The sequence below is a fragment of the Macrobrachium rosenbergii genome, chromosome 6 (assembly GCF_040412425.1).
Source record: "Macrobrachium rosenbergii isolate ZJJX-2024 chromosome 6, ASM4041242v1, whole genome shotgun sequence".
In the NCBI taxonomy this organism is placed as follows: Eukaryota; Metazoa; Arthropoda; class Malacostraca; order Decapoda; family Palaemonidae; genus Macrobrachium; species Macrobrachium rosenbergii.
Genome location: NC_089746.1, coordinates 36,433,435 through 36,449,011, shown reverse-complemented (window position 1 = coordinate 36,449,011; position 15,577 = coordinate 36,433,435). Strand labels below are relative to the sequence as shown.

The following is a 15,577-nucleotide window of genomic DNA, read 5'->3' as shown; positions in this document are numbered from 1 at the left end:
ATATTTTATCACTTCTCCTTTCAGTCTTTCTTCAAATTTCTGGATAAGGACACACAATCGGGGTGCGGTTTCCATTTATTTCACTTGTTACGGTCCGTTTCGCCTGCATCGCAAGCTTTGTCAAGCAAGAACTAAGGCACAATAACATCCTCCATTCTATTTATAGTTCCAGGAGGACAGTTGTTTGGGTTTGGGGGGGTTCCCATTACTTTTATTTACGATGCCTAGTTTACTAGGGGGTGATTAATTATTTACATTATATTTACATAACATGTTATTACATATTGTGACTACATTATTGCATAAAACCACATTGGTAGTCATCACCTTCGGCGTGGGTCCATAGGTGTTCTTTTTCATTACAAGGGATGCCAACAGGTTGGGCTTGCAATATACCCGTATGTTTATGTTGGTGTAGAGGGGCTTGTGACTTCACTCCTTCTTAATCATTTTCTTGATGATGTTGCTGTTGTTGTTAAATTCATTGTTAAAATTATTTTGGTAATATATTGTTATCTGTTGTCCTATCTCCTTGTTATGTTGTTTAGTTGCGTTGTTTTGTTGGTAGAACCGGTCAAAAATCTTTTTTTCTGATTGTATCATTTTGTCTTCAAATCCGTTGTTTACTAGTAGCTGTTGTATTCTGCCCAGCTCCGTGTGTGGCGCTTTCCATGTGGTACAGTGTTTGAAGGCCCGACGCACATATGATCAGACTGCTTCTACCAACAAAACAACGCAACTGAACAGAATAACAAGATAGGCAACAGATAATATATTACCAGACTAATTTTAACCACAAATACAATAACAACAGCAACATCATCAAGAAAATTATTAAGAAGGGAGTCAAGCCACGAGCCCCCTACACCAACATAAACATACGGGTATATTGCAAGCCCAACCTATTGGCATCCCTTGTAATAAAAACAACACCTGTGGACCCACGCCAAAGGAGATGACTACAATGTGGTTTATGAATTTATTTGCCCCGAGGAGGAATGCAGACCCTCCTGTGAAAGATTCATCAGTGGGACATCAACTACACTTAGACGGCGATTAATGGCGCACAAAAACACGGGAGCCATCTTCCAACACTATACAGACAAACACGACAAGAAACCTTCGTTACAAGAACTGGTAGACAACACCAGAATAAAATACAAATGCAGTACATATCGGAACATGACAATAACAGAAGCTGTGTGCATAACAACAAACACGCCTACACTAAACGTTCAGATGGGAGGTGATAGGGCCCTGCCCTCCGACCGTCCCAGGGACAGTAGATAGGGTCAAGATTATCGCCAAAACAAGCCCCGCCCAAACGCCACAGACGAAGACATTGTAGAAGTAGAATGTCAGACTAATACAATAATGTAGTCACACTGTAATAACAAATGTAAATATAATGTAAATAATTAAACACCCCCCTAGTAAACCAATCATTGTAAATAAAAGTAATAGCAACCCTTCAAACCCAAACCATCGTCCTCTTGGAGATATAAATAGAATGGAGGGTGCTATTGTGCCTTAGTTCTTGCTTGACAAAGCCTGCGATACAGGCGAAACGGACCGTAGCAAGTGAAATGAATGGAAACCGCACCCCGACTGTGCGTCCTTGTCCAGAATTTTGAAGAAAGACTGAAAGCAGAAGTGAGAAATGATAAAAAGTCGCTATCTAATGCCTCAAAGGCGATCGCCTGCAGTAAAAATTGTGAAAGAGAAAAACTTTGCCCAAAACACACACACACAAATATATATATATATATATATATATATATATATATATATATATATATATATATATATATATATATATATATATATATATATATATATATATGCATTTATTGCGTATCCGGTGATTTAATTATAAACTGACTATTATTCTAGTAACAATTAGACACGGTTGCCGCCTTAATGACGTGAGGTTTTAACACGTATTCCAAGGCAGAGGAGGACCTGGTAAAGGTCTGAAACTTAAAAACTTATTTTTAAGCCACTACTGTATATACGTATGTGGTATCTAAAGGATTATTAGCCGATTGTCAATATGCATATAGAAAGCAGTTAGGTACCTGCGATGCTCTTTTAGACTTGACATGCTATTTGCAAGAGAACCTTGATAAGGTTTTGAATGCAGAGTAATTCAAATAGATTTTAGTGCTGCTCTCGATTTAGTAAATCATAAAGCACTTATTTATAAATTTCAGAATCTTGGGGTGGGTGGATATGTTTTAGGATTACTTCAAGATTTCCTTACATATAGGCAGCAACGAGTTGTTGTTGATGGGACTTTAGTGAACGAAGACCTATTGTGTCTGGAGTTCCACAGGGCAGCGTTCTTGGTCTACCGGTATTTTTGGTGTATACAAGTGATTTGGTTGTTGGCCTGGAAAACAAGATCGTTCAGTATGCCGATGATGCAACACTTTTGGGTGTAGTAAAGTCTGCATTTATGAGAAATGAAGCTGCCCTCAGCCTCAATCGGGACGTGGACCGGATAAGTGAATGGCGTAGTCAGGGGTGGGTATGAGGCTGAACTCCAGTAAAACGAAAACACTATTGAAAAGCAGATTTCGCACAGAGTTTCCACCCCATCCTCCCCTTCGGGTGGATGGGACTTTGCTTAATGAGTCTGGAGCTTAAACTATTCTAGGTGTAACGTTTGACTCACATCGTACTTTTGAGAAGCATCTTATAAAAGTTTCAGAAAATGCCGCACAGAGTTAGGTATTGTTCGTAAGGCCTTATATATTTATAACTGATAGCAACCTGTTTTAGGTCATTTGTCCCGCCTTTACTAGAATACTGTTCTCCGGTGTGGATGTCTACTTCTGCCAGAGATTTATCTTTTTTAGATTGAGTGGTTTGTGGTGATAGGTTTCTGTTTCCTAATATTAGCAGTTATGACTTGGACCATCGACTGATGGTCTCTTGTTTGTGACTTTTTCGTAAGTTGTATTTTAATAGAGATCTTTCACACTCACAATTGATCCCTGATCCCCTCTTCCTGCCAAGAGCAACCAGATTCGCTAAACAGCAGCACCAATATGCAGTAAATGTACCTCTCTGTCGAACTTTTCAATTCCAGAAGGCCTTTATTCCTCACACCGTTGGACTGTGGAACAATATCCCTCAGGATGTCGTGTAATTGGAACTTCAAAAGTTCAAGCGAAGATTTAATGCATTACTACCCTAATACTATTCTCCTTGCATTTTATACATTTTTATCTATTTATTAATTTATTAGTTTAATTTTTCTTTTTGATAATTGAGATCCCTTCATTCTGTATTTCCCTTTACCTTCTCTTACTTCCTAATGAACACCATATTCTTTGGAAGCTTGAATTTCAAGTCAGTGGTCCCTGTGGCCTTGTTCCATAATAATAATAATAATAATAATAATAATAATAATAAATAATAATAATAATAGCTGATTGATAAGTTCGTAGCCTGTGATATTTTTGATAGTTTTGTCACTTATACACGCGTGACTTTTTTTTTTTGACTCACTAGTGTCATGCCTGAAATACCTCAGTAAAATTCAATTCACCATATCTTGGGAATAACTTACTCCCAAAGGAAATTATATTTATTGTAAGTGAAGCTCTCCTACCCAGGATCAAACCTGTCATTTGTATTTGATATAGAGGAAACGGAAACTTAACCACGCGTCTATTAAGAGAAATAAATTATTTTCAGCTTTGACGTACATATTCATGCCGAATTTAGGCTCTGTACTGAGAAGCTACCATTCTCCAACGCGGGAGCATATTGCTACGTCTGTAAAACTTAGCTGTTTATGATAGTTTTACCATATACATACGTGACTTTTTTATACTCACAAAAATTGGGCCGCAAGTACCCATTCATATCGGATTCACTATGCTCTGGGAATAACTTTTTACACTTCTGCTCTAGCCTATATTCGAGCGTTTGCCTTTTGAGTATTGGTAAAGAGGAAAAAGGGACTTATCCATGCGAGTAGTTGCGCATACCTGACGCCTTTTGGGTGCAGGTTGTTTCGATATGAAAGGGTATTTGTGACTAAATCTTTAAGAGTATAAAAAAGTCATATGTGTATAAAAAAAAATTGATAAATAGCCAAGTATTACAAACATAACAACCAGCTCTCATGGTGGTTGTTTTCGATTCTAAATGCCGGAGCTGAATTCGATAAGAATTTGTACATCAGAGTCGAACAAGTCCCTGTTTCCTCTGTATTCAACCCAAAAGGCAAATTCGAATCCTGGTGGAAACAGTTGCACCATCAGACATAATTCCCACTGGTTGTAAGTTATTTCAAAGGTATAGTGAATTCAGTTTAGAGGATTGTTTGTGGCTTATATAAAGACTCTCCGGGCTTTCATGTCACTTCTTGGACTTTAAGTTAAGCAAGAGAACCACGCTTCATTGTTTTGTCCAGTAATTTGTTACGTATATATCTTTCTTATGTTTCCTGTTTTTAGATAATGATTATCTCCTTTTCGCTATTTCAGTCCTTCATTGCTGTGTCCCCTATCTCTTTCCTAACTTGCCGAGAGTCTGGTCTATAAAAAAACATTTTGCTTGTTTATCTCAGTCTGTCTGACGGCGTAATGCACCATAACATCGTTGATTTTTTTTTTTTTTTTTTTTTTTTTTAGGTATAGTACGTCCCCCATTTTCTTTGTATCTTCATTTCTCACTTTTGTCCGTTCATCTTCGTTGTAAATTTGTCAGGTATTAGCTTAGCATAGCAGCTTCCGGATGTTTATGCTTGTATCACGGCCAGTAATAACCTATATTGGAATATAACTTCTTTCAACAATCACCCAAGCCTTCCGAATTCTGTACCTGTGTTACATTTACAAATCCTTTGCATATACAGAATTAGCTTTAAATTCTGAAAACAATTTTACTCCATCTTCGCTGTCATCAAAAGGTTAGTGACTCGTATTTGACATCTTCCATCCACCTTGAGTTAGTGTCAACACTACGTAACTTTTTCCCCAGATTAGTTGCGTCATGAACATATTAGAGTGTGGAAAAAAAATTTCTTTTTTCGTAAAGTATGTGTGCACAATTTCCTTCCATGCTGTCAGTGAACATGCTATTATGAATCCTTGACAGTCGTGTGATTTCGACCGTGAAACCTTATATGAAACTACTTTGCAAGGTTCTTTAATTGATTTTTTACTTCTATTACTGTAAACTGAATATTCAGTAGGAGCTCTCTCTTTCTGTTTGCCCAAGTTTCTTCATAAAGAAATAGGCATTGTAAATTTAGATCACCTACAGCAACCATTCTTACACTTTCGTCAGTGCGAAACAGGACAGTGATTAACACGATATAAACAATTTCAATGTTTGAACCAGGTACACTAGTAATCTAAGCCGATGTATTTGTGTAATAATGTGTATATGAAGCATATACGGTTTCTTGCTTGTGTCTCTTTCCCTAACATTTGATTCGCCTTCTAATATATTTAATTCCTTTTACTGTAAGCCTCTCTCTCTCTCTCTCTCTCTCTCTCTCTCTCTCTCTCTCTCTCTCTCTCTCTCTCTCTCTCTCTAATGTTATACGCTCATGTCCCTCTCGATGCCATAAAGATGCCTCACGTAGACCTTTAGTGCCCCATTCAAGTCTCCTCTGGCATTCTGAGCTCAAGTCATCTTTTAAAAGGGATCCAAGTCTGCATACATATTGCCACACATAGGTACGCATATATGCATATATAAATACTTACATTCATAGACCCTGAGTGTCTCCTATATCTTTCTAGGGGATGGGCTAAATAGCAAGGGAAATAAGAACACGAGTTACCTAAAGGAGGAGTGGTTCTAGAAAAGTGTTTGCTGAATGAATGGAGGTATGAAATAACACGTAAATGTAAAACTTGATAACGGGAAGTACAGGATGGAAACTGTTGGCCCTTCACTTTTATGGTCATCTAAATGTGTGTTATATAATTATTGCTCTTTTCTTCACACTAAGTAGACCTGACCGAGCTGCACGTTCCTCCTTTTGTCCTAATGAGATGTTTGGAAGCATCTCGCTATTTCAAGCATCTGTGGCGTTTTATTTTTTTGGTGAAATAGAGCACCGTTTTTGGGGAATATTCTGAAACCGAAGAAACTTTGGATTTATGCTTATAAACGTTTTACATACACACACACACACTCAATATGAATAATTGTGAGCAAAGTTTTAAATGTGCTAACGTATTCCTTTTAAACTTTTTCACATTTTGTATATGTTTTTCCAAAGCGTTAATGATGGATTCCTGTTGTCTATAAGAGATGCAACGTTTTTGCCAAAGAATTTAATATTTGATAGCTTTATCTCTATGAGATGCAAGGACATTTCGAAAGGTGAATTGTAAAAATCACATATTTGCTTACGTAAGGAAATGTTTTTTCATCTCATACAAAAGAATGATTTTTGACAATGAATAACTGTGCCAATATCTTTATCTATCATGCTGTAAAGAAAGATTCTGATATGGATTAAGATACATCATAAATTTCTCTCCTTACGTATGACTCTCTCTCTCTCTCTCTCTCTCTCTCTCTCTCTCTCTCTCTCTCTCTCTCTCTCTCTCTCACAGTAAAGTTATAATGAAAGTCGTTTTTTCCGAAGTCTGGTGAGACTGTCACTCTATGTTCTGCGCAAAATGCGGAAGTTCGTAACTTTCAAAAAGTATCTGCATATTCATCTTGTTGGGTCCTATGCGCCCTGATTGTATGGAAGCGTTGTCAGGAAATATGACTAACGATTTCTCCTTTGCTTGGACGATATGGTAATGAGTCAGAGAGATAAGCTTCATTTTTTATGGTGGAGGGAGTGTCTGCCATTTTTTCCTAGAACAATACCTCATTGAAATATTCCTAAATTGTTGGGTGCTAAGTCTGGTCATCAATTGGCTGTCGTCTCATTTTTTAGGGCAAAAGACCGCAAGGAGCTGTGACGAAAGACAAAGGGGAATTATCTTGCTAAAAGCCGATTTTCAAGAAATATTCTTTTATTGGAATAGAGCACGGAAAGAAGGGCATGAAATACTGTTGTGTCTCATTCAGTAGGTTCTGAATATGAGAGCTCGGTGCTTGCAGCTACCAACTTAGGCACGACTTGCAAGTAAAAGGAAGCATGTTAAAATATTTTCCATATTCTGGGAGATTTATTTTGAAAGTTGTGATTGGTTGAGCTCCGGTGCCTCTTATTTATGTTCTCATTTTAGTTACATAGATTAATAATTTTGAAACAGATTTAAGAATTTATGCCAGCTGCGCTGTTAACTGTGAAAACGAAAGTGATATAGAACTCTAAAGTAGCAATGTGGGATATTCACGTAACATTTACTTTGATTGGTTTTTGTAGTCTGGCATTGCAACAACTATGGTTTCCCGTTAGTAATCAGTAAAGGAAGTATTGTCTGCCGTATTAGCGACTGTTACGTACCTGATGGTAATCATGTGGTGACAGTTACCAAGGTCCAAAGAAAAGGAAGATGAACTGGGGGTGAGCTAGGCTGGGGGATAATTTTTCACGTCAGAGCAGACCGTTGGGTCAGCTGGTAGCCTGTCCTGAGACATAAACTTTTTATTCTTCGGACTAAAATGCAAACGCAATTAAGAGGTATACACATAAATGCTGCCATAGCTTTTAGTGACTTTTGTCATTGAGAGAATGAAACTTTCTGTGAAATTTAACATGGGTTAAGGGAAGATGGCAAAGAAAAGGCGGATATAATTCATGTAATGTATTGATCAATAAGAAAAAGTCGTACAATATGATGCAAAGTGTTTATTGTTACATTTATACGAGATGCAATAGAAATATATTTGTTATATACAAATACCCAAATGAGGCAGATTAAAATTCCCATCCACATACCTACAAGTGAATCACAAGCGTAATAAGTATTCATGCCTGTATTCATATATATATATATATATATATATATATATATATATATATATATATATATATATATATATATATATATATATATATATATATATATATATATATATATATATATATATATACTATATATGTATATATATATATATATACTACATATACATATACGCAAATGTATGACTACAGACTGCTCCATAACTACACATACAATATTTCTGCTGCACACATGTGCATACTTAGTAAACTGTATTTACATTTTATTCATTCCCACATGCTTTAAATTTACATTTAGATTTACAGTTTTTGCACCTTATTTGCGTAGCCTGAAAAACATACAACAACGAATAGAGTAAGTTGTTACATTATTCAGCAAAGGGATACATTGCCCAGTATAAGTAGATAGCTTTTTGATAGCACCATTGCTGTGTTTTAGTCCTTTTTCGCCATGATGACTGTTGAACATATTTTCCATGGTTTTTAATTGTATAGATTTGGACATTAAAATGATGCCAAAATGCTTGCCACAATGAACCATAGTGTTACTTTGAACATTTATAAGACATGCTGGACATATGATTCCAGTTTCATTCTGGTGAAGGAACAGTAAACTTTTCTGCAAAAGTCTTAGAGCTAAGTACTGTCAATATAAAATTATGTTATGCAGTCACCAACAGTCTCCAACACGCCCACCCCTACTTAGTCTTAGCCCTCAAGTGTACCCTCGAAAATTATGGCCACTCTATGACACCCACACCTCCCACAGCAAGAAAATCCCGCAAACTTTGATGTCTGTAATGGCTTTCTCAAGAAGTCCTCCATATGGGCACATGGAGATGCCTACCCTATGATCTCTATACAGATGCCATCTGCCAGAGGCTTTCATTGTGGGAGGACGTGTTTCTAGTCAGCCAGATACTGAACACAACATAGCTCAGTAATGTGACCTTGACCTTTGTTTTGGATGCTTCAAAGCAGGACACCTTCTACCTGATTGCCTAGAACAGGCAGTGCTACAAGTGTGATTGGAGACATCATGCCTTCCTGTGCATGATATCTTTAAAAACAATGTGAACATTAGCATGGTTACAGCTCAGTCCTGATGGCCAACAGAAATGTCAAGAAGACAGTAGGCTCAAGCACTGGCATGACCTACAACACAGGATCTTAATAATTATGTATCAGAGGTTATTCTTGATCTGCATTAAATGGCCTTTGCAACTTTCACCCTAAAGTGAGAGAACATACATTAAAAGCCACGTCTTCTTCAGCATACTGCCACAGACCAAATCTGTGTGTCCTCAGTTTCTGAAAAACGTGGATTACAGCCTGTGAATATGATGCAAGAATTCAGACTCCACAGTGGAAGAATTAACATTATTTGAGTACATGGAAAAGGTACTTTTCACATCAGTGATGTTGAACTCTGTGACAGGCTGGAGAAGGAGTCCCCTTGTTCTGTAGGTCCTACACTTTGGGAGACTTTGCTGTCATCATGAGCCCTGATTACTTTATAAAACCTTTGTTCATGGCCACAAAAGAGCTGAGGGCATTGCTTTCTTACTCACTGATGTTAGCAGGCTCTTAATTCAGCCTTATCATGATTTGGATGTCATCTTGTAAGCAGAGCTGACTTCAAGACGGCTGTGATTGTCGAATCAGAACTCTGCAACAGGTTCATGGCCATGTCACAACTATGGATGCTGCACATCAATTGACAAGGCCCAGAAGAGCAGGTGACTGAAAACTTGCAAAGCATGATCATAAGAGATGGGGGCAAATAAAATTTGCCCTTCCCTTCTGGAATGGCCTTTTATGGGTTAAAGGAGAATTATGAGCCAGCTCCTTTTCTTGAAGGGGTCCTTAATAAAGCCATTAACGTTATACCAAAATAGAGTGAAGACATCCTGCTAGAGAGCAGCTTATCCTCAATCTTAGTGAGGAAGGCTAAAACTGGTACCCAGAAAATGGTTTGAATCATTATTTGCTCCACCACTCAGTGTAGAAGGACTCTCTGATGGTGCTCATACTCATTGTCTTTAAAGCAAGAAAAATTTAGTCAGTGGAGGTCACATTTTTGAATGATTGTATACATGCATATCCCAACTTCACCTTGAAGTTCGATGACATGATCCTGATCCAGTGTGCATTTGACATCCATGAGGCTCACCGTGATCATACTATATTTTTTAGCATACATTGCCGAGCTTGGCCAAAAGTAAAGGCCTTTAGATAATAAAGCTGACTTTTTTAAGCCACTTGCTTCCTATTTCTGGTAAGTCAAAAGATTCAGCCTCACTTACCACAGCACAACTTATAAAAAATTGTATCATTTTCGAAATAAAATGAAAAATACCCAAAATATTTAGATGTAATAGAATTTTTCATAGATTGAATTAAAAGATCAGAAAAGTTTTGATTGATAAATTTTTTTGTATAATAACTGGGATAAATGCCAAAATAATTATCATGATCATCATCACCTCGAGTCGCAAAGATCCTCTGTGAAATTCCACCACTTATGTCCTTCCTGTGCTTTCCTTACTCATATCTTTACGCATCTCGAACATCAATTCTCATAGTTCTTATCAGTGTGGGTCTGGGTTTTCTATTCTCTCGGGGATTGTGAAAAGGGTTTGTCCCAGCATTTCCAACAAAAAACAAAAAAAGTTAAAATGTTTCAGAACAAGGAACAAAAAGTTAAAGCGTTTCAGAACAAAAAACAAAAACAGTTAAAACTTTTCAGAACAAAAAAAAAAGTTAAAACGTTTCAGAACAAAAAAAAAAAAAAAGTTAAAAACATTTCAGAAGAAAACAAAACAAAAAAGTTAAAACGTTTCAGAACAAAAAACAAAAGTTAAAACGTTTCAGAACAGAAAACAAAAAAAGCTGAAACTTTTCAGAACAAAAAACAAAAACATTGAAACTTTTAAGAATACAAGACAACAAAATTAAAACGTTTCAGAACGAAAAAAATAGTAAAAACTTTTCAGAACAAAAAAACAACAATTCTCAGTCCTTGAAGAACCCCCTCTCCATGAGTATCTTCATGAAAGACTGAAGCTATCATGCCACATGATTATTTTCGGTGGATCTTACACAACAGGTCTCATATAAGACTCAAACCTTTTGGGGTTGTCCTGGAATGCTGAGGAAGACAAGTTTTACATGAATTTCTCCCCACAAATCGAGAACTACTTCAACTTGGCAAATCTTACTAATAGGCTTAGAAAATGGAAGATGGTATCAGTATGAGCTACTATCTCTGATCCATTCAACCTCCTGTTCCCCCTTACTATACATATGAAGCTGTGGAATGTCATTGCTGATTGAGATCAAGTCTAGAGTCAAGAGGTCACAGGAGAAAATAGTTTCATTACTAGAGAGTGTAGAGAGTGCCATCTCCATATTTTTGTGGATGTCTCCTCAAAACCTATGGTCAGTGAAGAAGAAATGCATTTGATTTCCAATAGTGTGAGTTTTGGCCTTAATCTCATTTAGATGGTGTCCCATCAGACACTGCTATGATCACAGTGGGAAGACATGTATGCTCACCAATACATGAGACTTAATGACCGTATTAATGAGTTCCACATCTGGAAAGATTTTCAGGTAGCACTGCACTAGGGGGAAAAGTTTATTTGTAGGTAATCAATTAACAAAATTGAGAGGGCTGAGGGAGCAGCGCCAAACTGCCCTTTGTGTGCGCCCACTGCTGAGAACCCTACTATCTATCACTAGAGGAACTTGCTCCCCTCTAAGGCGCCATCAGCCTCATCTCATGCAAACCAAAATGAGAAGCTTAAGTCTAGAATCTTCACCAGTTCGTCTCTCTAAAACGAATTTTGCATACTTATAAACTTTCTTTCATTCTAAGTTTCATTCTGAGTCACAGACACTCATCCCAATGCCTATCCAGGTGCTCCTCATAACACTATAATATAACAAGGTAACTGGGGGGTTTGCAAGAATGAGGTTGGCCAGATGCAGTGTCAGGCCAGATTACAGCAATGTTTCTGGATTTGGAGGCAAGACACTCAGTTCATGAGGCATGAGAGCATCTCCTTTGGGTGTTCTTTGTACTTAATTTTCATTTGCATTTAAACATTCTGGGCAGAAAGATTATTTGTTTCTCCTCTTGTGTGCTGGCATTCTGTTTGCAAAACCTTTTCAACACACATGTTCTTGATGCATTTCATGGCTTCTATTGTGTACATTACTTAAGAATCCACATTGTAGATGTTTCACATTTCCACACACTACAGGCGAGGTGGGGATGGTGGAAAACTATAGATATGAATGCAGTAGTACCCCCTGTAATACCAAAACTTTTTAGCTCTAGATCTGTGCCATCTCCTCTTGTGCCTTGTGTAGCTATGTAGTTACAACACTGGGATGGTGTTTCACTAGGGTGTGGTTCAAATCGTGAAGGAGGTTATTATTAGCAACTAATTACAGTCGAAATTGCCTGCTTTTATTGCATAATAGTCATAGTACTGGTTACAGATTACTTGCGCTTGTTGGTAAATGCTAAGTTTGCGTAATTTTGGTGCTATATTTGATGTATCCACTCCACGGAGTTAGCCCATTTTTGGGGAGCCCACTCCCTATCCTGTTTTAGGGAATGGACCCAACACATCAAACTGCCACGTAAATTTCAACCCCCGAATTGATTCAGCTATTAACCCTTGTCGTCCTTTCTTTGCAAACTATCTTTTTATTTTAATATTGGACTATAAAAGAAAAAAATGATCAAACATTTCTTTTCTGGAGATGAAAAATAACAGCTTTAGTACGATAGTACTGAATAATTTCCATCATCAGTTTATTTCAGTTTTTACTACGTACCCGACTGCAATAGATTTTGAAAAATTGTTAATGTTTAGAACCAATTACTACAGAACTGTTTCCGTAGTTAATGGAAATGTGATTTCTACCCTTGGTTTTAATTAAATGTCAGAAACGGCGTTTTTATAAAACAGTTTTGAAAAATGAAAACAAACCGTGATTGGCTATTGAATTTTAAGGGTTGAAACATGCGTTAATATTTAGTTGAAGTAATTTGGAAAACAGAAAGCAGAGATGCAGTTAATTATTTAGAAAGAGTCTCAACACTTACCTCTTTTCTGTTGTCTGTCGTTTACGATTAACCAGTCATGAAACCTGTTGGGCCACCTTTTGCGAATGAGATGGTTCTATGGAAAACCTGTCTTTTTTTTAATTTTCTTATTAACTCTTGTGTCCTAGCCTGTTAGTATTTATGATTCATATTACTATGAATACACAAATAACAGATTTTTAGCCAGGACTGCTTGCTCTTGCACATGCTTTGTTCTGGTTTTCCGATAATTTGCCTGCAGTCTTACTTCTTTCGGTAAATTGTCATATTTTTTCCTCACTCATTTCTATCCTGTTGGATCTTAAACCTTGGTAATACTGTATATAATATTTATTTATTTATTTATTTATTTATTTATTTTTTTGTAACCAGATACTAACATTCGTTGCAAGAAATATACAAGTGGATCTCATCTGTCGGCCGACTCTAAAGGTTTAGGAGCTCAGTAAACAGGGAATGTCTGTTGGGCGGATCCTAGACCTCAACTAAAGGATTTTCTGGATTACTTTTTCGTTAAATATATAACTTTTCTTTATTAAAAATATCACTTTTTTCTGCCATTATCTAGTCGGAGTTATCCCTCTCAGCCGTTGCCATCGCGCAGTTATTGCATTTACTGACTAAGGATTATGTGTATCCGGGGAGTGGCTGTCTTCGCATGTTCTAGTAATTCCTCTTTTTGGCTAGGTATGACGGGATTAGACCTGAATATTTTCTCCCTAAAAAAAAGAGAGAAATAACTTGAAAGAGCAGAGCAGAACTACTTCCCATCCAGAGTTTTAATCCTGTTAAGTAAAAAAAAAAAAAAATTTTAAAGACTTGCTAGATACAGTGATCGACAGAGAAAAATAGTCCTCAGTTCGAGGCCAAAAGCTTAAAAAACTGAAGAAAATCTCAAGCCGCTAAAATGTCATGGGATTAAGTCAGTGTGTGTGTGTGTGTGTGCGTGCGCTCGAGCAGGCGCGGATAAATGTACCAAAGGTGAAAATGAGAACATAGAGTATAAATCGTGACATGTTTTCCCTTTAGTTATCCAAGATATCTTCAAGAGGACTGTCATATAGTGGTAGAAATTTATTTTGCATAATGTTACGATAACCGTACAAATAAAGAGGTTGGTAAAAAATATTCACACCTGAGTGATAGGAAAAAGTGGAGTTGTAGACTCATTGGCATCAGAGGTTAATGCTCGATTTTTTCCTTGCAGGTGAACTCACATCTTTGCTGTCAGGCCCAGGTAAAGTACCTTTCTTAAAATCTATACATTGTACATATCTTTTGAAGAAATGGATTAAGTTTACTCATTTCTTGACTGAAATTCATATTTCTGCAGCTTTCTTCTATAAAACTGATCCAACTTTTGACACCTGTCCGATTGATGAGAGTTTTTTTGTTATTCTATTTTCAATTCCGATGATATTTTCGTTTGACCAGTATGAAAACCGGCACGTGACGTATAATAGTATTAGCATGAGTATGGTGAGGAGAGTTTTTGTAAGTGACGTTTTCACTGAATTGTCGGTATTGAATGTCACATATCTCCCATAAAGAGATGAAGTTTCGTGTGGCATGTTTCTCTGGAATAACCATAAAAAATAATTTTTGCGGCCTTTTAAAGTATTGTTTAGTATAGAATCAAGGTATTTTAATTTAGTGCCTCTTTTCCATATCACATCTATATCGTCATCAGTATACTCAAGGGCTAACATATACGTGATGCTCACAAAAGGATGGACGTGAAACTGATTTCCTTATTTTATTCTGGCGAGGATGAAAATGTGGCAGAAATTATATGTAGTTTTTTTAATAATACATAAATCATTGCTACACCTGTGTATTAAACAATCCAGTAAGGGTAGGCTTCCGTCATTTTCCATTTTCATCGTGAATCATATCAGTGGAACCAATTTATTCGATTTATCCCCAAAAATATTTTCATTTTCGTACCCTGATCAAATACGTATATCGACTGTGTGATCTTTTGTACTGTCGCCCTAGCATTTATAATATAAATTCCTACCACAGTGTGCCAGTCCTTTTGAAGATGCCTTGAAAAACTGAAGACAAACCGGTCGGTCAGGATTTATATACTATGCTTTATTTTTCCATCCGGTACGTCTTCATTTGTACATAAATTGCACCTGTCATTTCGTACACACACACACACACACACACACACACACACACACACACACACACATATATATATATATATATATATATATATATATATATATATATATATATATATATATATATATATATATATATATATATATATATATATGTATATAACTGAGATTAATCAGGTACTATTTTTACCATAAGTCACAATTTGACCCAAGCATTTCGTCTGAATTCAGTATTGTTCCAGTTTCTTTTCGCTTAAGTTTAATATAGGAAAAAAAATTTCACGAACCTCAAGACAACTTCAAGATTTAACAAATTTTTTTAATTGTCGAGTTACATAGTAATAAAGTTATCGATACCTTTACGAATAAACGTTTTCATATTGGTCACGATATTCAATCAAAGTAGTGAATTCATAGTTT

The 15,577-nt window shown here is 36.6% G+C and overlaps 1 long non-coding RNA gene across 1 annotated transcript in view; it reads left to right on the top strand.

The window, feature by feature from the left end:
* Positions 1 to 15,577, top strand: part of LOC136839766 (uncharacterized) — a 999,909-nt gene that overhangs the window by 212,232 nt on the left and 772,100 nt on the right. The window contains exon 3 of the long non-coding RNA XR_010853451.1: positions 14,233 to 14,262. This is a non-coding gene — a long non-coding RNA (uncharacterized lncRNA). The remainder of the gene's footprint in view (positions 1 to 14,232; positions 14,263 to 15,577) is intronic.